Source organism: Magnolia sinica, unplaced genomic scaffold (genome assembly GCF_029962835.1).
Source record: "Magnolia sinica isolate HGM2019 unplaced genomic scaffold, MsV1 ctg348, whole genome shotgun sequence".
Lineage (NCBI taxonomy): Eukaryota > Viridiplantae > Streptophyta > Magnoliopsida > Magnoliales > Magnoliaceae > Magnolia > Magnolia sinica.
In genome coordinates, this window is record NW_026682814.1 from 184,167 (window position 1) to 211,566 (window position 27,400).

The 27,400-nt window shown below is 39.3% G+C and overlaps 1 long non-coding RNA gene and 1 pseudogene across 1 annotated transcript; one reads left to right on the forward strand and one right to left on the reverse strand.

Annotated features, from left to right (window-relative positions):
• Positions 1-944: 944 nt before the first annotated feature.
• On the reverse strand, positions 945-5,992 carry LOC131236243 (probable LRR receptor-like serine/threonine-protein kinase At3g47570; annotated as a pseudogene).
• Positions 2,408-26,083, forward strand: LOC131236246 (uncharacterized). The gene is made up of 2 exons (XR_009166649.1): positions 2,408-2,587; positions 25,995-26,083. It is a non-coding gene; the product is annotated as an uncharacterized LOC131236246 (long non-coding RNA).
• Positions 26,084-27,400: the final 1,317 nt, after the last annotated feature.

Sequence of the window (27,400 nt, forward strand, 5' to 3'; positions counted from 1 at the left end):
ATAGAGGAAAAAGTAGAGTTTTGGGTGATTTGAATGGAGCTCTCATCATTGTAAGTTCTACATCTCATGTTACTTTGTACCGTAGTTTTTGCCCAAGAGGGCTTTTCTACGTAAAATTTTTATATTCGTAGCATGTTTTTGTTTGCATTTGATTTTGTTTTAGTTGATTGAATTTGGATTTGCTTCCACAATATCCCCTTCGGATACACTTTTTCTTGCTACTGCTGCTCGCTGACAGGAACTTCTAATCCATTTCTATCACATTAGATTCGCCAAACCCGCCACCTCATGTACTGAAATGATTGTTGAAGCCTAATTCAGGTCTTTTTGGACATTTACACGGGTACATTGCTAATGGGCTAGACCTTTCATAGGCCAGACTTGAGCTCATGACCTCAACGTTGAAACACAGGTTGTATGCCATTGGGCTATGAGTTCAAACCCATTGAGTTAGTTCATAAATAAGGTTCTCCTATCACGAATGTTCCCTGTACGGAAAATACGGCAAGAGCAAGTGAGAATGGGCAGAATCTAGAGCACCATCAATGCTCGTTCCTTAATCGAGCTGCATTCCTGGGTTGAACCCAACTATACACTAATCAAACCAGGAATTTAGCCCAAATTTGGCCCAATGATTATATGAAAAGCTCAAGCCCAACCCAAATCAAAGTTTCAAAGCCCACAAAAGTAGGCCAGGCCCAAAATAGCTTGGACACTCTTTTCAGTGACATTGTAAGATGCATCGGGAACCCAACAAATGCATGTTGATATGGGCTATTGGTACTGTTTCTTTTAATATCCACCTCTTTCATGCATGCCTGGCCCACCTACTCTAAAGTGGACCTGCCTGACGAGAAGTAACGTCCAGAGACAATGAAACTTAATAATTAAGCCGGTTAGAATCTTTAGAATTTTTTTTTTCCTTTCTACTTTTAGCATGTGTGTATGCACAGCGTACACCTTCCAGATCATCAGGCAAAGCCATTGATAAATACTTAGTAAGATTATAATGGTATTTTTGGAATAAGTTATATAAAATTTTGTAAGGATTCAGTGTCTTAGTACGCAATATTCTCTTTATTCTGATAAGCATTTTCTCTTATTATATTTATAATACAATCACACTCTATCTAGAACAAGATAAAAGAAAGGAAGAAAAAAAAAAAAAGAAGAGGAAGAAGAAGAAAACATCTTCCCCTTACATTCAACACTAAACAATATATATCTAGAGTTTCTTAAGAAAAATACCAAGCAATTTTATTTTATGTCGGAATCTTCTTCAATGTAACTACTAATCTAATCTTAGTAGTTACTGAGGTAAGATGAACCCTCACCTAACAATAGGGGCCTATTTTGTCTCTGTCGGTGAATCCCAACCTCCAGATATAAGTCTCTAATTGCATGCATTTCAATGACAACATCTCTTATCTTCATTCGCTCCTTTGGCGATTCTGCAGAACATGATACACCAATGCTGACCAATGAAACCAAGCAATCATGTATTCTATTTCTCAAATTGTTACGATTTTCATTGTCTTGAATAGCTTCAGCATCTTCTAAGAGAAGTGTTGGATCTATAATCTCCATAACTTGTTCTGGAAAAGCCGACTTTGCAAATTGATGAAGGCTTTGATTGTCCTTAAACATGTCATCAGTTGGTCGTTTTCCAGTGATCATCTCGAGTAGAAGGATCCCATAACTGTATACATCTCCATGTGTGGACGCCTTACCGCCCATCCCATACTCTACGATTTACAAATATCACATATTTGAATGTTAGGCATCTATTTAAAGAAAGATAAAAATAGTGGTTAGATATTGAGAGGGAGAAAGGGAATATTTCATTTAAATAAATAACATTTCCACCTTTTCCAAAATTTAGAATACCTGAGAATAAGGAGCCCTGCTAAACATATATCTCTCTCTCTTCAATCTTTGTATTATGAGTGTATGGTTTGTCAGAACAAATAGTACTCCTAAGAAAATATCCTATAAATAGATAAAAAATCCATTCTTTTCACACACATACACAAACAGTGTATCACGGCTAGAGAAATAATCTAGTAACAATTGTTGGTACCTTATTATAGTGTGAATCCATGTGGGGTCCAATCTACCCAACATTTAACCACTGTGTACCCTTGGATATAAGCGGGTCTACCAAGAATTGTTGAGGCCCATCAAATCACCTTGACCACATGATCACCACCATTCACAAAAGTGCATGCTGTCAATCACATGCTCACCCGCACACATATACACCTTTACACACATATCATGGGCCCAAAATCCGAACAATCCATGTGATGCGGCACCCCATGAAACCCCTAAGGACCAATTTACCCCGGTTCAAAACTTTGGTGGGCCATAGCAAAGAGAGATGTAATCAATAGAGGAAACTGTTTTCTTTTGCCATGGCCCACCAAAAGCTTGGATCAGGGTAAAAGTTGTGCGCTAGAAGTTTCATGGGGTGTTACATCACATGGACCGTTCAGATTTTGGGCTCACATCAAGCACACAAAGAGAAATTTAACAAGATAATCATGATTGTACAAACATATTCAATCATAAAGCAATCCAAATTAAAGTGGGAAAAAATTACGACGCTATAAAAAAAAAATGAAGTTACAAGAGATGAAATCTTAGCAATCAAAGCTCCAAGAAGAAATGCTCAAACCTTTTTTCTTAAAAATCCTCTCAAACCCTTAAGCACGTTTAGAGAACCCTAATTTATACCTTAATTCCAATTACACCCTGTATATATACTATTGCAACTGAAATAGGAAACAAATCACACGCTTAACAATTTTGCGCACCTCTTTGATGGGACCTTCGATGACATCAACAACCATCAATAACCAGTCGATGACATCGAAGAACCCTCAATACCATCGAGTAGCAACTTCTAAAACTGTCCAACAATCAACAAGAATTTTTCTGAAATTTCCCAATAAGATCCGGCATATGTTATTGGCATCAACAAACTCTATTACAAACAAATTTAAGACATTAGATAACTATATATATATATATATATATAGAGAGAGAGAGAGAGAGAGAGAGAGAGAGAGAGAGAGAGAGAGAGAGAGAGAGAGAGAGAGAGAGATTAATGTATCTAAAAATATCCATCGATTATATCAATTTATGCATATAGTTATTAACAAGCTTCACCATAATATTATTATATGGAAATTACCAATCATTTTGCAAGATGAATGAATTAAAAAAAAAAAATGGATTGAAAACCTTACCTGGAGGAATATACCCAATCGATCCCTTAATCCCAGATGTGGTAGTTTGATTTTGGGAGAAACCTTCTGCAGCTTCAGAGAGGAACCTTGTTAAACCAAAGTCACCCACGTGGGCAACCATATCATCATCGAGAAGAACATTGCTTGGTTTTAGGTCTCGATGAACAATTGGTATTTTGGAATGATGATGAAGATAATCTAATGCTGAAGCCACATCAATGGCTATATTTAGCCTCTGGGTAAGATTCAAACTCCTCAGTTGAGGTTGTTCACCTACATTTGGATGCAACCACTTCTCCAGACTACCATTATGCATGTACTCAAACACTAGAGCTTTGAAATCATTGCCATTAAAATCGGTGCTCGAGCAAACTGTTAAGATCTTGACAAGATTTCAATGCCGGATGTTTCTTAATGCTTCGCATTCAGCTGCAAAACTCTTAAAAGCTCCTTGCTGTAGAAGGTTGAGTACCTTCACTGCAACAAGTGTTTCAAAGCATTCTAGAATTCCTTTATATACAGAACCAAAACTTCCCGCACCAATTAAATTAGCTGACGAAAACCCATCTGTTGCTTGAAGGAGATCTGCATAAGAAACTTGTAACGACTGATTCTGTGTGGAAGATGGAGAAGAAGCTTTCTTTGGAGAATTTCTTCTCCAATAAAGAACTGCAATGATACACGACAGGAGAAACGAAGATAAAACCACAGTAATGACTGTGACTCTTACTCCGGAAGCAAGAGGCTTTCCTCGTTTCTTAGAAGCTTGCTTAGGGCACCCTGGCAATTGTAGTTCTGGTATACCTCCACAGAGTTTGCTGTTTCCGACAACTGAAATTGCGCTGGCATTTCTAAAGATTCCTCCTTTGGGCACTTCACCCTCGAAATTATTGAATGACAAATTCAAATACTGTAAGAAATGAAATTCTTCAAAATATTTGGGAATCTGCCCAGACAAGTTATTGTGCGAAAGATCTAGCTCTTTGATACCTTTTAAATTCTTTAGAGACTCTGGAATGGTTCCTTGAAACAAGTTGCCATGCCTATAAAGCAACTCCATGCTTTGACACTTTCCCAATGTATCTGGAGTTTCACCTGATAGTTTGTTCTCTGAGACGTCCATTTGCCAAATATTTTCTAAGTTATCAACTTCCAGCAGGAGAGACCCAGTGAATGAATTACGAGACAGGTTGATTTGAGCTGCGCAGACTTGTTTGAGTATGTTACCACTGAGTTTATTTTCATCAATGAACATTTTTTCGATAAATCCCCAATTTCCAAAACTAGATGGTATGCTTCCATGGAAATCATTTCCATCCAACTCAAGATAGCTCAATCGAGTGATGTTGCCAATTGAAGGTGGGATTTGCCCTGAAAATTTATTTCGATGGAGAAAAAAGGCTTGCAACTTGTTAAGCTTCCCAATAGCATCTGGAAGAGTACCCTTCATGAAATTCACTCCTAGATCCAAAGCATACAAGTTGACAAGATTCTCGATTCCTTGCGGAATGGTTCCGAATATCTTATTATCTCCTAAAACCAGAGTCTTTAGCTGTGTCGAGAGATTAGCAATGGAGCTGGGCAACTCACCCTCCAGATTATTACTGTCTGCACCTATAAGTTCCAGACGGGTGCAGTTGGTCAGTGAAGTAAGGAAGCTCAGGTCATCACCTTCCCTGCTTCCAAGCTGATTTTTGTGGATATCGACAAGGTAGAGACCCGAAAGACTTCCTAAATTCAAAGGCACATGTCCACTAAAACTGTTGGAGCTAAAATCAACTAATTCGAGACTTGAAGCATTGGACAATGAAATTGGCAGCGTTCCAGTGAATTGGTTTATATCTACATAAATCTGTTGCAGGTGTGGAAACAAAAGGCCTAGGTTGGGGGGAATGCTTCCATGTAGCCGGTTAGCTGCCACGTTAAACAGTTGGATGGATGAGAGATTATAAATGGATGGTGGAATCGTACCTGATAACTGATTTGCACCTATTCCAAAAAAGATAATGCCTGCCAATTGACCAAGCTGGTTTGGAATTTGCCCGTCAAAATTGTTATATGTTAGATAAAGAGTAGTGAGAGAGGAAAGGTTCCCCAACGAAGGTGGGATGCTTCCACTGAGATTGTTGACGCGGAGGTTAAGAGCAATGAGCTTTGGCAAAGAGCCAAGCTCAGTGGGAAGTTTTCCGTCCAACTGATTCTGTTCGAGGCTAATGGCTACGAGTTCTGAACAGTGGCTCAGATTGGATGGAATTTCTCCTTGGAGTGAATTATCAGTCAGGTTGAGAATCTGAAGACGGAACAAACGGCCGATCTCTCGAGGGATTTCGCCTTTGAATTTGTTGGAGCAGAGATCGATTCTTCTCAGGAAAGAGAGATTTCCAATGTGAGGTGATAAATAGCCCACCAAGCTGTGGTCCCTGAGGTTCAAGCTCGTGACCCTTTGATGATGGCGGCGACTGCAGGTGACTCCCACCCATTTGCAGAAATGGAGAGAATCGTTCCATGAACTCAAGATTCCGAGAGGATCTTCGGAAATACCATCTTTGAATGCGAGCAATGCGAGTCGATCTGTCTCATTTTTCAATGTAAATACCGAGGGTGAGCAGGGGTTGGTGGACGAGAGAAAGATTGCATGGAAGAGGATAAATGACCATAATACCCTGAGATTGGAAGGTGGGAATTCCATTATGTGGATAGGAGATGCGATGATGAAGAAGAAAAAACAGGAATGCAGTGATGAGTTGTACTCAATATTTGTAGCTCTTGTAGCTGGTATGAGCGCGGATACTCCGTTTCGGCGCACCCTGCTCCCCGTATCTTAGAATTTAATTGGTCCACGTCATTTGTACTGACATCAGCACAGCTCTTTAATAAAATAAAAAACAATTTACAAAATACCGCTTCACTGGGAAGAAAGGCTGCGTTTTCCGGGAAGCCGATTTCCTGCGAAAGACTTTCGCGGAAAGTCCCTGCGCTGGGAACTCAGGTGGGGCCCACTGTGATGTTTGTGAGAAATCGTCCCCGTCCATCCGTTTTTTTAGTTCATTTTAGGACATAATGCCAAAACTTAACCGTTTCCAAAGCTCTAATGGGCTGAAAACGTGATAATTGAACATCCACAGTTGAAATATTCGTGGGCCACAGAAGTTTTTAATCATGTTAATATTTGTGATTTCAGTTCATCCCAGTAGGACATCACTTTTGAACACAGGTAGGTTTTAACAGTAAGAATTTTCCTGACCACAATTTCCATTAGTACGGCGTACTTGAGATTTGGATGCGGTACATTTTTCGCGTCACGTCCGGAAATGAAAACGCAGAATGGATGAAAGGAGAAGATTTCTCACAAACAACACAGTAGCCCCCACCTAGTTCCCAGCGCAGGAACTTCATGCGAAATCCGCGTCCCGTTCCCAGCGGAAGCGGATTATATACTTACAGAGTCAGTAGTCAAATCGCTACTGAAGTGACGTCACAAAGCTCTGTGGACCCCATCATGATGCGTGTGTTGTATCCACACCGTCCATTCGTTTTTCTAGATCGTTTTATGGGTTCAACTCAAAATTGATGCATGTACAAAGCTCAAGTGGACCATACCACTAGGAAAAGTGGAAGTATTGATTTCAACTGTTGAAAAATTTCTAAGGCCCCTAGTTATGTTTATTTGTCATCCAACCTGTTCATAAGATCAGAAAGACATGGATGAAGGGAAAGCACAAATATCAACTTGATCTAAAACTTTTGTTGTCCCTAAGAATATTTCAACGGTAGATGTTCAATTCACACTTTTTCTGGTGGTGTGGTCCATTTGAGGTTTGGATATACTCCATTTTTGGGATATAGTCCTAAAATTATGTGTTAAAAGAGATGGACGGAGTGGATACAATGCATGAATGACATTGGGGCCCACTGTGTTTTCTCAGTACGCTTACCGTACTGAGTTGCTCAGCGGAAGCGGATTATATACTTACAGGGTCAGTAGCCAAATCGCTACTGAAGTGACGTCACAAAGCTCTGTGGACCCCACCATGCTGCGTGTGTTGTATCCATACCGTCCAACCATTTATAGAGATCATTTTATATCATGAGAAAATAAATGAGATAGATCTAAAGTTCAAGTGGACCCACCACAGAAAACTGTGGGATCAGTCACACCCACCGTTGAAACATTTATAAGGCCCACCATGATGTATTTTTTAGATCCAACCTACTCATAAGTTAACATAGAGATATATTAAGTGAAAGCAAAATATAAGCTTGATCGGAAACTTTTGTGGCCCCTAAGAAGTTTTGAACAGTGGATGCCACTGTCCCACTGTTTTCTATGATGTGGTCTACTTGAACATTAGATCTATCTCATTCTTTTTGTCATGCCATAAAACGATTTCTCCAAGTGTATGGACGGTATGGATATAACACATGCATCATGGTGGAGTTCACAGTGTTTGGTGACATTACTTCCCCAGCTATTTGGCTACTGACCTTGTCAGTATCTAATCCACGCCCGTCTCCAGTTCAAGGACATGTGGCTGCCACCCAGAATCGGTGACGTAGGTGGGACCGGACCGTGGCCTACCTCGATGTATGCTTTATATATTTATGCCCTTAGTCCATTTATTATTTATATATTTATTTATTTATTTATTATTATTTTTTTAACATTCATTAATTGTCCAAAAAAATTTAGAAAGATACAAATCTTAGGTTGACCACGTCACAAGAAACATTGGTCACCAAATGGCCACCATAAAAACCATAAAAACCGTGTCCACATAACGGTGACTACTATTTCTCGCACAAATATATAATACATACATCAAAGTGTGCCCCATGCTCAGGTTTTTGCAATACATACATCAAAGTGTGCCCCATGCTCAGGTCTCACTCACACACTGGGGATGCAACAAAGTTGCATTACTTTTTTAAAACCAGATTGCATAGTGTAGCAAGCAGCACTCATGTCAGTGGTGTGTGCTACTAAATAATTTCCACGGGGCCACCATGATAGATGTGTCTTATCCATGTTGTCCATCCATTTTTCACATCATATTAGGGCATGAGCACAAAAATAAGGTCGTTCCAAATCTCAAGTGGATCACACCATTATGTAATTGAAAGCTCACCATTAAAGACTTACTAGGACCCATTGTAATGTGTATTTGCCATCCAACCTCTTGATAAAGCCACAAAGTCATGAATGAAGAGAAAATACAAACATGAATTTGATCCAAAACTTTTGTAGCCACCAAGTTTTTTATGGTGGACATCCAATCACTGGTTTCTTGTCGTGTGGCCTACCTGATATCCTAATCAACCTCGAGTTTATGCTCATTCACTAAAATGATCTATAAAAATGGATGGATAGTATGAATAATACACATACATCATGGTAGGGCCTACAAAGCTTTTCTAGTAGCACACAACTGTTCACAGTGTATGTTACCTTAGGGAATATGCATACCATCTCTTACAACCACTGTTGAGGGTTAATTATTGCATATTATCCCCCATATATATCTTGATTTTATGAACATAATAATGCTTAATGTTTTATTTTATTCATGTTTGTTTTGTAAGGTGAATTTAAGAGCTTGGATTGAAAATGATGTTAAAAGCATGGATTTGATGCTTAAGAATCACCAAGGCAAGGGATGGATCTTATAAGGCCAAGATTGAAGAATTCACATGCTCAAGATCCAAGAAAACCAAGTGACGAATGAAGAAAATCAACTATTTGAAGGATTGAAAAGGAATCCTGAAATTGTCCTGAAAAACAAATATATTCCTAAAAGTGTCTTGAAGAAACATATTCTGAAACTCTAGGTCATTCAGTGAAATTGCATAGAGTGAAGTCTATTTTGAAAAAATGCATAAATTTAAGGCGGTTTCTAGAATTTTCCAAGTCGGTGCGAGAGGAGGTGCTGTAAAACTATAAATAGGAGTCCCTAGGACGTCCCTAGGCATCATCTTGGGTTTGTGGAGTAGAGCTAAAGTGTGGAGAAGCCGTCGCCAAGAGTTTTTCTTCCATTTCCTTAGTTATGTTTATGCTTTTATTAAGAGATTCTTGTTCAATCATATCTATGGTTGGCTAAACCTCTTGGCTAAGGCTAAGAGGTGAAGCTTGTAGTGTGATGAGATGTTTTCTATTGCTTTGATTCATGTTTAAGTTGAACTATCTTTGATTATAGTCCTATGGGCATGATTGGGTGATGGAATCCTTTTAATCTTCATGATTCTCTTATGATTGGTTGTGGGATTGGTAAATCCTATTGTTTGTCTTGTCTTATGGGCATGGTTTTGTGATGGAATCACTTCCAGTTTTCACACCTCTCATCCATTGAGACTTAGGTCAAAGGAAATTCAGATTTGGTTTTATTGAGATATCTTCCAATTGGATAAGATGGGACTCTGATTCTAGTTGTATCCTTGAATCAAGTATAGATCTCTCTGATCTCTACAAGTGAATCCTTGGAAACCCTAGTTTAACACCTTTGAATTTAATAAGTTTTTTTTTATTAAATCTCTCACAATTATTCTCTCAAATATTCCAGATTTAGGTTTTCATCATCTTCTAGTTCCAGTTCTAGTTGCTTTCAGAAGACACACAAGATCAGTCCCTGTGGATTCGACCTCGGTCTTACCTAGATTAATACTACATCGCGACCCTACACTTGGGGTTATGAAAAAGTTTTTGGCATATCACAATATAAAACCATAGAATCTTATGCAATTCCGTAATCACTTAACATTCTTTTCATCCATATAAGCTGAGTACATGCATTACCTGCCGCAATGTATTCAGCCTCAGCATTTGAGAGCGATACGAAACTTTCTTTCTTACTTTGCCAAGAAACTAAACATTACCAACATAGAAACAACCACCACTGGTTGATTTCGGTCATCAATGTTACCTGCCCAATCAGCATCCGTGTAACCAGCTAATTGAATACTAGTATCATGTGGATACCAGAGACCAATATTAGCTGAACTAGCGACATATTACAAAATGTGCTTAACAGCAATTAAATGTGACTCTTTAGGGTCAGATTGATATCTAGTGCAAATTCATATGCTAAATGCAATATCAGGTATACTTGCAGTTAAATAAAGCAAACTTCCAATCATACTGCGATATAGTTTAGGATCCACCCTCTTACCCGTAAAGTCCTTTGAGAGTTTCAAAATAGTACTCATAAGAGTATTAAAAAATTTTCAATTCTCAAATCTGAACTTTTTAACAAGTTTAAAGTATATTTGGTTTGAGAAATAAAGAAACCATCAGGTTGCTGTTTAACTTGCAACCTTAGGAAATAATTCAATTCCCCAACCATGCTCATTTCGAACTTAGATTTCATAAGATCTACAAACTCAACAATCATGTTCGCACAGGTAGATCCATAAATAATATCATCAACATAAATTTGCGCTATTAAAATGTAATCATTATGTTTCTTAACAAACGGAGTCTTATCAACACTTCCCATTAGAAAATTATGACTTAACAAAAACTTAGTCAACTTTTCATACCATGCCCTGGGAGCTTGTTTCAAACTGTAGAGTGCCTTTTTCAGGCAGTAGACATGATTCGTAATCTCAGGGTCTTCAAAACCCGTTGGTTGTTCAACATACACTTCTTCATGCAAATCGTTATTTAAGAAAGCACTCTTTACATCCATTTGATATATTTTGAACTTTGTAAAGCATGTAATAAATATAAATAGTCTGATTGATTCAAGACGAGCTACTAGGGCAAAGGTCTCATCATAATCGATGCCTTCAATTTGAGTGTACCCTTGTACAACCAGCCTAGCATTGTTTTTAATGATATTACCAAGTTCATCAGACTTATTTTTGAAAATCCATTTAGTTCCAATAATTTGTTTATCTTTAGGTCTTGGAACTAAGTACCAAACATCATTTCTACCAATTGATTGAGCTCTTCTTGCATCGCAACTATCTAGTTTTCATCAGTAAGAGCTTCTTTTACGTTAGCCAGTTCTATCTGAGATGTAAAGCAAATGTAATTATACATATTTTCTAACTGTTTATAAGTGCACACACCGGTGAGAGGGTTTCTAAGAATCTGATTATTTGGATGGTCTTTAACAGTCCTCAGTTCAGTGTTATTTTGACTTGATGAAGTATCTAGTTTATTAATTAGAAATACTTCATCATTTTCTGAACTTAAGACATATGTATTCAAGTGATCGTCAATAACCACATTTATGGACTCTTGAATAACACCAGTCCTCTTATTAAGAACCCGATATGCTCGACTATTCAGAGCATACCCTAAAAATATCCCTTCATCACTTTTGGTGTCAAACTTGCCCAGATTTTCTCAGTCACGTAAAATATAGTACTTACAGCAAAAAACTTGAAAGTATTTGACAATAATCTTCTTATCAAACCACATTCCATAGTCATTTTACCATTTATTTTTCTTGTGTAAACACAATTGATTATATAGCAAGCAGTATTTACGGCTTTGGCACAAAGATTTTTAGGGAGCTTCATACTATTTAACATTACACTTGCCATTTCTTGAAGCACTCTATTTTTTCTTTTAACTATTCCATTTTGTTATGGTGTTTTGGGCGCAGAGAATTCATGTGATATTTCCTGATCACTGCAAAACTTCTCAAAACCGCTATTCTCAAATTCTGATCCATGATCGCTACGGATCTCATAGACTTGAGACTCTTTTTTAGTTTGGATACATCTAAGTACCCTTTTTACTTCATCGAGAGTTTCTGATTTGTCTCTTAAGAAGACTACCCAAGTATATCTGATAAAGTCATCAACAATTACCAAAATGTACTTCTTGCCATCTCAACTCTCTGTTCTAGTTGGTCCAATAAGATCCATATAAAAGAATTTGAACAGTTTAAATGTGGCATTGGAGTCTACTTTTTTATGAGAACTCCTAGTTTGTTTGCCAATCTAGCATTTGCCACATATTTTATCTATTTTTTGTATTTTGAGTAAGCCTCTTACCAACTTTCTTTTGCTCAATCTATATAAGTTGCGGTAGTGTATATGTCCAAGGCGTTTATACCATAACTCGGTTTCATCGGTATGAACCATGTAACAGGATAAATTAGATGAGGTAGAATCACTTACAATATAGCAGTTTTTAGATGTTCTGCGACTAGTTAATATTACAGAACCATTTTTATTTAAAATTTCGCACCCTTGGTTAGTAAATTTCGCATATTTGAAAAATGCTTAATAAGTTGTGTTTTAACCCTTCTACATATAAAACATTCTCAAATAAAGGAATGCTAAAAAGTTGAACCATACCTTCACCAATAATCTTGCAGTTGTTGCCATCACCGAATGTGACTGAACCATCAGTCATATCTTTAAGATTGGTAAATATACCTTTATCACCTGTCATGTGTCTAGAGTAACCATTGTATAGGTACCACTTTGAATGACTTGTAGCTTTGAAAGCAGTGTGGGCAACCAAGCAAGTAACCTTAGGAGCAACCAAGCAAGTCATATCTTCGTATGTTTGTAGTTGTTATAAGACCGACCTACTGAGTTAGATTTTAAGAGCTCCTTAAGTAAATCAACAATTTTCTCAGCTAAAGGATTACGATTCTGATTTTTATAGTTGATATGGTTGCTTTTAGGTTTTAAGGATTGAAAAGTTTTAGCATTTTTAGGATGATTTTGATTTAGACTTTTCCCTTTTGAGTTTGAAGACTCTCCTTTCACAAACTTAGGAGGAGTATTCTTATGTTTGGGAGGAATAGTTTTGTCATAGCCCAAACTAGATCGGTCGCCACATTTTCTAAATCCAGATAAGAGTTTTTCTAACTTAGGATCACCTTGGGCATACCTCCAAGTATCTTTTAAACTCAAAAGTGAAGAGACTTCAAGCTTTAGTTTTTCATTTTCAGATTTTAAGTTTTCAACTTGGGAGGTTTTGAAATCTAAGTCGCCCTTAGTTTTTTCTAAACAGTCTAAAATGTAAGATTTTTCTAAAATAAGAGAATTAAATTTTTCTTGAAGTTTTGAAAACTACTGTTTTTGAAGTTTAAGTTTAACAACAATTTTACAACTCTCCTCGTAAAGGGCATTATAAGCATCTTGAAGATCTTCTTCATTTTCATTTTCATTACAATTGTGTCTTTCAAGTGGGCTTACACAATTCAAAAACCTCACACTCTGAGTTTTCTGGATCACCTCAGACAAACCAAAACAATGAGATTTTTCTCGTAGAATCTCAATGAAACCAAAATAAAGAATTTACAAAGCTATAAAATACCTGGATATTCTCCTTTTGATGCAGCCCGGAAGAACTAAATCGGAGTTGAAGTTCAACATAGAATTTCAATGTCCACACTCACTTTTGAAATGGTTCTAAGATCTAGATTGATTTTAAATTAAATCACCTTGGGCTAGCTTGATTTGATTTTGATTCTAAGAAATGGAAATACTTCAATCCCTCTTTTAAATAAAATTAGAATGCAGAATACAAAATCAAATACAAAGAAAGCTAATTAAAGAAAATATATAATGAGCACTAAATAGCTTAAGAATATTACTAACTTATCTCTCAGAGTGGCGTATTGATTTTGCTTGAATTGAATATCAAATTCTGAAATTCGTGTTCTATTTATAGTTGTAGAAATCACACTCTCGACTGGTCCTGAGGTCCTCTCAACTGGTCATAGAACCGACAGACTTTTGAAAATTTAAGCGTGATAAGATAAGGCCGTTCTACGACTAGTCGTAGGGTCTGCTCGACCGGTCGAGTGGCCTCCACGACCCGTCGAGTCTTGTCCACGACTGGTCATGTGAAACTCAAATTAGTTGTTAGACTTCGAGTCGAGGCTGCAGGACTGGTCGAGCACTGTTCACATGACCGGTCGAGCAGTCTCCAGGACTGGTTGAGGAAATAACAAAAATTTTCGAAAATCAGTAACAAACTTAGGACTGGTCGAACCAGTGCTAGGACTAGTCGAACATAGTCCAAGACTAGTCGAGAAACAGTCTATGCACTTATAAAATGATCCAATTTAAATTATGTATTCAAAATGACCTACCGTATGGTCAATCTAGGGTCATTCATACCTTATACATAATGTATGAACATTAAAACTTCTTTTCCTTCGGTTAATAGATGATCTTTAAAGTTCACGAAGCTTGAGATCTTGACATATATCGAAGCTTGAACTTGAGACCTTTTGTAACTTGAATTTGACTAACATTGAAGCTTGAGCTTGAGGTTCAAAGTATAGGAACTTTGTCTTGACTTGAAGCTTGAACTATGAATCTTGAAACATTGAATTTACACTTGATGTTGTACTCAAACATGTAATCTTGCATTAGAAGTTCTTGAAGTAAAGACCATTGTCCTTGTACCATCTTGAATATATCGATGCGCTACACAAGACACAGATTCTAAGAGGTTTTGACACTACAAAATTTGACAATTATAGGAGCTAAAAACCATAGCACTTACACCCCCTGAATCCCAGCGGAGGCCTTCAGGAACAACTGTTCCCACCGCTTCAGAAGGAGCCTCCACCTCCGTACCCTCTCCCTCGACCTCGTAGACAACCGGGCAAGAGGAGCCGACCTTCCCCTTGGCCTTGGAGGAGAACTTCAGCTTCTTTTTTAGCGCCGCTGACTTATCTCGAGGAGGCGCGTGAACCTTTGAGGGAGGACAGATGAAAGGCCAAGCTTCAGGCATCTCCGTAACAACACACGAGCAACATGTCAGAAAAAATTCTTGAAGATTTCTAAGTCGTTAAGCTTGGTTGAAAATCTCGCCAAAGTTCTTATCGGTAAGAGCAGAGTCCAAGTCCATTTTGAGGAGTAGATCGGGCTGAAGGAGTACCCTCTAAGACCTTTTCCCTTCCTCGATCGCTCGCAAATCACGGATCTGAGTTAATGATCCATTGCTAAGCAGAGAAGGATGCTTGGGTACGACTACAACAAAAGACACATGCAACAAAGGTCAGATTTCAGTAAATACTGACCAATTAAAGGACAACTACTACAACAGAAATGTTGACCTGGATCGGAGAAAGCTCGAGGGACAATGGGAGTCGATTCTGGCTCGGCTGTCTCCCAACACCCAGGGCCTAGAACCATTCATCTCTCCAATTTTTGTTGGAGGATGGAGGGTCGGTTATAAGGGCCCTACCAGTGTTCCATCGCGCAGATAAGTAGTACCAGTCAGGCTGAAGATTGTTCGGCTTCAACTGGTATAAGTGGAGGAACTAGTCCACAAATATCTCGAGCTGGTCTAGCTCAGCCCACAGGACCGCACAGCCGAACAAAGCCCTCCACCCGTTCGGGATCATCTGTCCTGGGGCTAAGCCAGGGCAAGCTAGTAAACCCTTGACTATTCCCTATAGAGGAAGCCGTAGGCCTCATTGAAGCGTAACTTGGAAGCTCGCGACGGCCCCCTCTGAAGGTCGGTTCGGAAGCTCGTCCTGTGAAGGAAGCCGGAGGACCACAGGCTCGGGGACATGGTATCCGAGTCTGATCTAGGCCAACTCTTCCTTAGGCAAGGTCGAGGGCACCGGCTCCCTCGAGCCCTCCTCATCATCAGGTTCTTCTGAATCGACCTCTCCGGAAGGGTCGCACCCCACAGCCACCGGGCCCTTAGCCAGAGATGTGCTTGACGCCTTAGGTGTGGGCGTTGTCTTCTACAATGAGGACAAATTCAATACCCTGGCCACAGGCACTGGCCTCTGGGCAGGAGACTGCTTCAACACACGTGACACCAACGACCGGAAGTCGGACTCCACCATCATCACCAGCTGCGACGGTGGGTTCGACATTACCCTAAGGTGAGAACTCGTCCCACTATAGTTGCCAAAGGCCCCCTCCCACGAGCTCAGTGAACTGGAGATGGTGTTTGCGAGTAAAGATACTCGAAAATTGAAAAAAGATAGGAGGAGGGAGAAATGGAGCTCACCAAAGAAGAAATGGGCAAGTCACTGGCCTGATTATAGAAGAAATGGACGTCAGAAATCGTCCAAAGAGAAGCAAGGAGATGAAGATGGAAAGAAATAAAAATGCAGAAGGAAAGACCTCAAGGGTTAGGGCTTCCCTTATATAGTCATGCCATGTGGTAGGCATTAAAGATGCCTATCAATGAGTGCTTGTACGACATCCCCTCAGCTACCCTAACTTGACACGTGGCGCGACCCCATTCTCTCCTCGACCCCTATATCGAGTGTAACGCCACACGTCAAGATCTCATTGGTCCGTCATGTAATGGGTTGTAGTTTTCATGGGTTGTGGTTGCTATATTATATGGGTCGTGGTTGTCATGGGTCGTGGTTATCATGTTATATGAGTCATGGTTATCATGTTATATGAGTCGTGGTTCTCATGTGATATGGGTCGTGGTTGTAATGAGTCGTAGTTTTCATGGGTCGTGGTTGTTATGTTATATGGGTTGTGGTTGTCAAGTTATATGGGTCGTGATTGTCGTGGATACTAGTTATCATGTTATATGAGTCGTAGTTCTCATGTGATATGGATCATGGTTGTAATGGGTCGTAGTTTTCATGGGTCATGGTTGTCATGTTATATTGGTCGTGGTTCTCATTTTATAGCCAAGGCCTATAAAATGAAGACTATGACCCATATAGCATGACAACCACGACCCTTGACAACTACGACCCTTACGACATTACAACCACGACCCTTACCGCACTACAACCACCTGATGCGACTTATACTACCATACATACTACCATACAGATATCATTTGCACGACTATGACGTGACTTGCACTAACTTGGTGACTACATGGGGTAAACATACATAAGATCCTTATCGTCCATCAGATGAAATGATTTATTTACACCGCGAATACTAAATTTCATTCAAATATAAATCTTAAATGGACCATAACGTAAAAATGAATATTAATAGACTATAGAGCAGAAAATGCAGTCTATATGGGTTGTGGTTGTCATAGTTGACATGGGTCGTGGTTGTCATGTTATATGAGTCGTGGTTGTCATAGGGTCGTAGTTATCATGTTATATGGGTCATGGTTCTCATGTGATATGGGTCATGGTTGTAATGTGGTAAAGGATAACCATTGATACAATAGCCTAAGGCCCACAATGGGGTGATCCGTTTCGTCCACCTTATTGGTCAACTCGCCATGGGCTCAAAAAGTTATAACTTGGGCAGTGTCTAAGTTAGCACACGAGCTCTGTATCAGGCTGATATTTAGACCCTAGCCCTAAAATGACACGACAAAAAGGATAGGTGGCATGGATTATATACATACATCAATGTGAGCTTCATGAGTTTGGTCCTTGCCCATGCACAAAAAAGAGCTCCGTACACATCACTTTCTTAGCATTAAATACAACTTAACTTTTTAGGTGGTGAAATTTCACTACGGCGAGCGTGTGTGGGGGGTGTGTGTGGATGTGTAAAAAAAATAAAAATACGATGTAACTTCTTTTTCTCAAAAAAACCGTGTAACTACTGAAACAAGGATAAGAACATTTTGATCCAAATAATTTTCAAAAGCTTACGTGGAAGCCACCTATGAAATATTTAAAATGTTGAATCTCTTTAGGAAATTGACCATACACAGTACAGTCAATTCCCCCGGAAAAAAGGTGTCCTGGGAAGACTTAGAAGAGACTTTATTTATTTATTTATTCATTCTTTCTTTCCTCGTTCACGAGAAAGACTCAATCGGGAACGATCCATGAAGATGTGTCCACAAATTTCAAAATTTTTATTTTTACTAAATACGTATCATCACCACCGTCTGATAGTCATATATAGAGACAGAAATATTATAGTTTTTGTCTCCCCGACAGGAGCAAACGACAAGAAAGCTGGCAATACTTGGTCGAGCACATACTCGACCTTACGTCTTTGAAAATTCTGTCGGGCCATCTGTTACTCCGACGCCTGTGCAATCAAATCCCACCAGGTGGGTCACGATGGAAGCTGGCAGGGCCGGCTAACCACACCGCCTTCTTCCTATCGGCGGAAGCTATATGGGAACCATCACTACTTCCATGTGGCATCCCCTCCGTCCATCTTGCAAGCTCATGTCGATACGTATGCCCAAAAATAAGCTTATTAAACTCAAGCAGAGCACACAGCAGTAAATAGTAAATTTCGTCCTTTGTCAATTGAAGCCTTTAGGGCCATAGAAGTTTCGGATTAGGCTAATATTTGTGATCTCAGTTCACCTCTGCGTAAATAACCCTATGAGCAGTTGAGATGGCAAATAAAGATTATTGGTGGAATTTGGAGAGGTTTTAACTGTGAGTGTTTCCATCCCCAATGGTCTAGCCCACTAGAGTTTTTGGATCTGCCACAGTTTAGAACTCATATGTGTGGAGGAACAGCCGTGAACATGAAACAATTGTCTGCATTCAACCAAAATGGCCGGGATCAGATTTGGTAGCTGGTCCATTCATGAGAGGCCGACAAACCGAGTCAGCGAGGTATGGGCACACTTATACAATATAATAACGGGGGCGGAATAGGTGAGACCGCGGCTTCACTGAAGACGGTGTGACCCGTTTCACTGAAGACGGTGTGACCCGTACTGAGGGTTTACCGTGGCCCCATCTCGATGTATGTATTATGTATCCATGCTGTTCATTCATTTTTTCATATCCCTTTATGGCAGTCCAAAAATTGAAGTAGATCCAATTATCAGTTAGACTCTACCATAAGAAAAGTGGTGATTGAATTCCTACTATTAAAAACTTCTCAAGGTGTACCTTGATATTTCTGTAATGTTTATTTACCGTCCAATCCGTTGATAAATTCACATAAGCCGGAATGAAAGAAAAACAAAAAAATAAAAAATAAAAAATAAAAAAACAAAACAAATACAAGCATGATCTAGAACTTCTGTGGCACATTAATGATCAATCAACACTGTTTCCCATGGTATGAGCAACCTTATAATTGGATCTGTTTCATTTTTAAGTTAATGTTATAAAATAACGTGGAAAAACTGGTGGACGGCATGAATATGTAATACATACGCTAGAGCTGCACCGTCTTGGGTGAGGCCGGGGTCTCACGTATTCCGCCCTCCGTAAAAACACGGTCTTGTTGTGCATGTCCCCCGGATCCAGAACTCTGAAATCTCTTTCCAACTGGCCCACAGTTGTCATCTCTGGACAACACCTTCATAAAACACCCAACCTTTATGAGTCCCACCATACTTTATATATAAATCCACTCCACCCTTAAAGTGAGAACCACTATTTGAGCCGTTTATACTAAAGATCTGACTCATAAAAAATATCAACCAGGCAATATCATTGGAACAAATGTAAAGCTACTTCTAAAATCTTTTAGTTCACATAATGTGGCCGGCCTGATATTTGAGTCAGGCTAATTTTTGTATATTTACTTCATCCACATAATTTAGATCTAATTAGCGGTTCGATGAAAGATACACACCATAGTAGCCCCACACACAATCTATAGTTGGCATCCCATCGTCATTGTTGCGCATGGTGTGACCCACTTGGTTGTTTATATTACCGAGTCTTTACTCTAAATTTCTAGAATTGAAGATAAGGCCTGAGAGATGGAGTGGATTGTTTCAACAAGCTTACATATTTTAGGCATTGGGTACGGTGTAGATTTCCCCTCTTTCTAATCAACCTTCAGCCATCCGGTAGTCTATATACAATAGTTACGTCCCATGTGGGCCGCTCACAGACTTATTTTTTAAACCTCTCTCTCTCTCTCTCTCTCTCTCTCTCTCTCTCTCTGTTTTCATAGAATACGTGGCCAACCTGATGACCGGACATGGATATTTGGCCCAGTGCCCATACGTCGGGCACCTGATAAAGGACTTAGGATCGTGCAATTGGTCATGTGTCAGGAGATGGTTTTTTTGGTAGGACTTAAAAAATGTTATACCTTTGTAAAATATTTCTTGGCCTGACCTGTGGTTTTTTACGTTGATTTATAGGTTTGTAAGGGTATATTTTAGTCTAAAGGAAAGAAATGTATTTTAATCCAAAAAAATAAAATATTGTGCACTAAAAGCTCAATTTGAATTTTGAGCGAATGCTACTACCGGTGAGCAGATTAGGTGAGACCCCGGATCCACACCAAGACGGGTGGGACACTGGTTGGGCTTACAATAGGGCTGAAAGTTGGGCGGGTTGAACCTGACCGACCTGTGACTGACCCGACAATGGGTTGAGCTTGGGCAAGATGTATCGAGTCCGATCTCAAGCTTGGGCTATACAAACACCAACCCGATAAATCTTGGGTGGGACTCGGGTTGAGGTCTTGGGTTACCCGACCCAACCCGAACCCGATCAATATATAAGTAACTTATAAATTATAAATAAGTGTGGATTGTATGTCTTGAAGACATAAGATATTCCGGTGTTGTTGGGTCTCATCGGTCCACATCATTTCCGATGACTCATGCTAACAAGAAATGTTGGATTTCTCTCTCCTAAATAGATTGTGTGCTACACAACACGGCTTTAAATGAGTAGTTGTCCTATATTTTAGCTTGTTTGTTTAGAATAAATGAAGTTCTTTACTATAAATAACTACATATGTAATTAATAAAATCATAAATATAAAAAATGAGATATGTATTTAAATATAATAAATTAATACAATCATTAAAATATTAGCATGTATCCACCCGACCAACCCGATCGAACCCGCTTGGTTTGGGCTTGGGTTAAGAATTCCCAACCCGAGATTAGGTTAGGTTTGAGGTACAAGAACCTTGGGTTGGGCTAGGGTTGAGCACCAACCTGACCAACCCGTACGACTTGCAGCCCTATCTTAGAGTGATGTATGTGCCTTAGATCCACACCCTTTTTTCAACTTTGGAAATGAATTGCTAGTGTGCCACATTTTGTGAGCCTACATGATGTATGTATTATATCCAAATGGTCCGTCTGTCTGGCGAGATCATTTTAAGGCTTGAGCCCAACAATGAGATAGAAATAAGCAGGGATTGTACGTCTACCATTGAAACCTTTTTGGGGTCACAAAAGTTTTGGATCAATCTGGTGTTTGTTGTTTTTTCTCCCCTTCATCTAGGCCTGTGTAACTTTATGAATAGTTTGGATGACAGATACACATCATGGTGGGCCCTAGGAATGTTTCAACAGTGGAAATAATTGTCACAACTACTTTTTGTTTTGTGGTCCACTTGAGCTTTGGACGAGACTTATTTTTGGGGTTTTGACCTAAAATGATCTCATAAAATAGATGGACGGTGTGGATATAATAAATACATCATGATGGGTCCACAAAACTTGCTGACCTCGACAAACCACGGATATTGGTGGCACACCACGCAATCTGCTTCCTTCATCTTTCCTTTTTACAACATTACCAAACATGTGTTACATGCGTACGATGATTTAAACCATTCGTTATATAGGCCAATTAATTTATTAGCTATTAAACAACATTAGTATTAATTGAGCCAGTAATCAGCTACTAAACAGACTTAATTTTCACTACATACAAACTGTACTACTTGTATTCATAATTTTCTCTTTTTTTGTTGAATAACTGAGGTTATGAATGGTTTTGATCTAACCCCTGTATTCCATAAATGTAAAATTGATATGAGGTACATAACTTAATAAGATACGCCTCACAATATAATGTATTAAATGTAAATGTGATGAAGTAACACATAATTTAGTTTATAAATTAGAACTAGGGATATTTTAAATTTTGGTGTGTAACACCCGTATCCTAATATAATCTGTTAAAACTTCTTAGCAGCTGGAATATAAACCTCACAGCTGGCACTGAGAAAGTTGCAATGATAGCTTCTTCAATCTTCACTGTTTTTTGTAATGTGAATCACTTGAGTTTTGAATCTAACTCATTTTTGGGCTCATGGTCTATAATTATCTAGAAATATTGATGGACGGTGTAGATCTAACAAAAAATCATGGTGAGATCCATAAAAATTTCACACGTTAAAAGTTATGTTATCTCGTTTGCATTAGTTGGGACTTGGGAGAGACAAATTGGGCGTACATCGTTAGTGGGAGTCACGGTAAGTGATGCAGACCAATGAGAAGCAACGGCACTGATATCCGCACTCATGACCAGAATGCCCTGAGATGAGACTCGCATGGAAATTCCATTCTCTACAGACAGATTTGGAGAGAATAAAACGCCTGGTGTGGCTCTGATGACCGCATTCATCCAACGGAATGCACATACTCGCGTAGAGTCTCATATGATTCCTCATCACATTACATTTGCTATCAGAGAAATGCCAGGTGAGAATTCCAAGCCGCTCATCCAGGTTGCCCCAAGGAGCAGACTAAGCGACCCGAAAAAGAGTTTGGTGAATTTACATCAAATGTTGCTGCCGCGCTTCAAGGGCCATCCAGGTTTTTATTTTTTATTTTATTTATTTTTTACTGTTTTTCTGTAAAATCATATGTATGTGTTCTATATGATAGGCGAGGTCCGGATCCTTTTTGTTGGGATCCCAAATGACTGTACACCCCAGTCTTTCATCCACAAAGATTAGGTGGAATGATTTCCACCTTCCTTTAATAAAAAATAAAAAATAAATATTGCAGGCCACGCAAGTATTTTGAATGTGGATTTCTAGCTAGTGGACAGTTTAATTTGTTTTAATCTTCCCTTCTTTTGTACAGGGTAAGCCAGCCAAGTGAATGTACCAGCCTGAATTTTATACAGGCAATCCATGCAGGAGTCCACATGATGAGTGGATTAGATCTCGCAAGTTCACACGTGTGTAGCGGAAAGCACAAACATTAGGATTAGCCTGGAGGAAAGGTACGGTAGAAAGACGTTGAGACGACTCGGAGGAGAGGTTTTTGTTTTTTCCTTTCTTTATTTTTCTTCCCTTCCAAGTGAAAGCTTATTCACGAGAAAAATCCAATAGAAAATGATCAATGAAGATGCGTCCATAAATTTCAATTTTTTCTTTTAAATATGGATCATCACGACCTGTCTAATGGTCATAGACGAGGGCCATAAATATTATAGTTTTTGTTTCCACGGCACGAGCGAACCGCAGGAAAGCTACGTTGACATGGCTTGGTCGAGCACACAACTTTCAAAGTGCTTTGTCGGGCCATCTCTTAGTCTGACACCAGTCCAATCAAATCCCACCAGGTGGGTCACGATGGACGCTGGCAGGGTAACCGCGCAGCTCCTTCGCAAGTAGGAAGTTCCTGTTGACGGAAGCTAAACAGACCGTCAGTACTTCCATGTAGCATCCACTCCGTCCATTTTGCCAGCTCATACCGAGACATATGCCCAAAAATAAGCTGATCTAAACTCAAGCAGGAAATAGTGAGGGTTATATCCTATTAATTAAAACCTCTGGGGCATAGAAGTTTCAGATCAGGCTAATATTTGTGATCTCAATTCATCCGTGTAAATAACCTTATGAACTGTTGGGATAACAAATAAAGATAACGGTGGAATTCAGAGAGGTTTTAACGGTGAGTGTTTCCATCTCCAATGGTGTGGCCCATTAGAGTTTTTGGATCCACCACTGTTTAAACTCATATGTGTGGATGAACAGCCGTTAAGAGGTACAGAACGATTGTCTGCATTCAACCAAAATGGCCAAAGATTTATGACCGGGATCAGATTTGGTAGATGGTCCATTCATGAGAAGCCAACAAACCGAATCAGCGAGGTGTGGGCACACTTATACAATTTAATAACAAGAGCGAATAAGGTGAGACCGCAGCCTCACTGAAGACGGTGTGGCACCTACTGAGGGTTTACCCTGGCCCCATCTTATGTATGTATTATGTATCTATGCCGTTCATTCATTTTTTCATATCATTTCATGGCAGTCCAAAAAATGAAGTATATCCAATTATCAGGTAGAACTTACCATAAGAAAAGTGGTGATTGATCCCATTAAAAACTTCTCAAGGAGCACCTTAATGTTTTTGTAGTATTTATTTACGGTCCACTCTGTTGATAAGTTCACATAAGCCTGGATGAAGGGAAGGAAAAAAAAAAACAAATATCAGCATGTTCTAAAACTTTTGTGGCATATTAATGGTCAATCAACACTATTTCCTATGGTATGATCTACCTTATAATTGGATCTGTTTCATTTTTAAGATAATGTTATAAAATAATGTGGGAAAACGGGTGAACGGCATGGATATGTAATACACACATAAGAGCTGCACTGTCTTGGGTGAGGCCAGGGTCTCACACACTCCGCCCTCCGTGATGAAACGGTCTTGTTGGGAAGCGGATTGGCTGGTGTACCTTACACTGGGCGCGGATTGGATACTGACAAGGTCAGTAGGTAAATGGCTATTGAAGTGACATCACTAAGATCTATGGGCCCCACCATGATGCATGTGTTGCATGCATACCGTCCAACCATTTGTAAATATCATTTTATGGTATTACAAACAGAATCAGATAAATATAAAATTCATACGGACCTCACCATAGAAAATAGTGGGGACAGTGACATCCAGCGTTCCAAACTTCTGAGGGGGTTCAAAACTTCTTAAGGGCCACGATAGTTTCCAATCAAACTGATATTTTTGTTTTCACTTCATTTATCTCTATGTTAACTCATGAATAGGTTGGATTTCAAAAATACATCACGGTGGGCCCTATAAATGTTTCAACAGTGGGTGTGACTGCTCCCATAGTTTTCTATGGTGGGTCCACTTGAAATTTAGATCATTCTCATTCCCTCCGTAATGTCAAAAAAACGATCTTTACAAATGTTTGGACGGCATGGATACAACACATGCATCATGGTGGGTCCACATAGCTTGGTGACGTAACTTCAGTAGCGGTTTGGCGACTGACCTTGCCAGTGTCCAATCCGCGCGCCCGCACGACGTGTACCCACAGCAGCTATATGGCTGATGTGTGGTACACCAGCCAATCCGCTTCCGTCTTGTTGTGCATGTACCCCGGATCCAGAATTCTGAAATCTCGTTCCAACTCGCGCGGAGTAGTCATTCGCTGGACAACACCTTTATAAAACACCCTACCTTTACGAGTCCCACCATACTTTATAGATAAATCTACTCGACCCTTAAAGTGAGAACCAATATTATTTGAGCCGTACATACTGAGAATGAGAAGCGACGGCACTGATATCCGCATTCACGACCAGAATGCCCTCAGACTCGCATGGAAATTCCATTCTCTACAGACATATTTGCAGAGAATAAAACGCTTTGGTGTGGCTCGATGACCGCATTCATCCAACCCTCCCAATTTGCAGTGGGAATGCACATCCTCACGTCGAGTCTCATATGATTCCTCATCACAGTACATTTGCTATATGAGATATGCCAGGTGCACTTGCTGCGTGGGCAGCCACACATGCTAATGTGAGAAATCCAAGCCACTCATCCAGGTTACCCCATGGAGCAGACTACTTGGTCCGAAAAAGAAGTTGGTGAATTTATATTGTGAGCGCAAGTACTTTGAATGTGAACTTTTAGTGGATGTGTATGTGTTCTATCATACAGGCGAGGTCTAGATCATTTTTGTTGGGGCCGCCTGATTGACTATACATCCCAGTCTTTCATCAATAAAGATTTGGTGGAATGATTTCCATCTTCCTTCAAAAATAAAAAATAAAAAAGAAAATAAAATATTATGGGCCACGCAAGTGTTTTGAATGTTTTCTTTTGCCATGGCCCACCAAAATTTTGGATAATCATGATTGTACAAACATAACCAATCATAAAGCACTCCAAATTTAAGTGGGGAAAAAACTACGGCACAAAGTAATAATGCACTATAAAAAAACGAAGTTACAAGAGATGAAATCTTAGCAATCAAAGCTCCAAGAATCTTTTTTCTTAAGAATCCTCTCAAACCCTTAAGCACATTTAAAGAACCCTAATTTATACCCTAATTTCAATTACACCCTGTATATATGTTACTGCAACTGAAATTGGAAATAAATCGCACACTTAAGCAATTATGCACAACTCTTCAATGAGACCTTCGATGATATCAACAACCATCAATAACCAGTCGATGACATCCAAGAATCCTCAATACCATCGAGTAGCAATCTTTAAAACTGTCCGACAATCAACAAGAATTTTTCTAAAATTTTCCAATAAGATCCAACATATGTTATTGGCATCAACAAACTCTATTACAAAGAAATTTAGGACATTATATATATATATATATATATATATATATATATATATATATATATATATATATATATATATATCAAGAGGTGTTGTTTTCCATGGTTTCATTAAGTCGCCATCATGGGACCATTGGGATGAATCTATCCATGAGGAGGCCAGGAAGCACTTGATCTTTTTTCTTTTTTTTTTTTCGTGGTAGTATTTATTCTGGAAGCTAAAAGTTTAAATGGGCTTAAAAAAAACCTAACTGATTTGACGCTGAGTCGACAGCAAGGTTATTTAGAACCTCAGGTAACTTGTAAATGGTTGTTGGATAACTTTAAAAGGTAGGGTCTACCAGCAACTTCTGATAAGAGGGATCTCCAATTACCAAATTTGGACATAGATATTTAGGGCCTGTTTGGACATACCCCTATTTGTAGCTTTTTAAACGTATGGTTGGTGACCACCTTTGTAAAATTAGCTTATTGCTTAAACCAACTTCTCCTCTCTCTCTCTCTCTCTCTCTCTCTCTCTCTCTCTCATGGATAGTCCATATCATAGGTGGCCCTACATGATGGATGGTCCACATCGAAGGTGGGGTCCGCAAGTTGGATGGTCCATATCAAAAGCAAGCTCCACATTATGCATAATGAACATTGAAAGTGGGCCCCACACAATGGACAGTCCACATCAAAGGTTGACCATTAATGATGAGTGACCCACATCCAAAGCTAGCCCCACATGATGGACGGCCCATTTTGAAGGTGCGGCCCACATAACAAATGATCCACATCAAAGGTGCACTCCATAGATTTCCGCTAGTTATTTGGGGTAGATCAGAACAGTCTCTTATACCATAGTTCTAAAATTCGGAAGCTCAACACGTCTCAGAACTTAGTCAACTTGGTGCTGAGTAACTATGAAAACTCACCATACTCAACACCAAGTTGTGATAAACTCTAATGCTGCATTTGGAAGCTGCAAGGAATGGTTAGAAAGGGATATTACCAATTCATA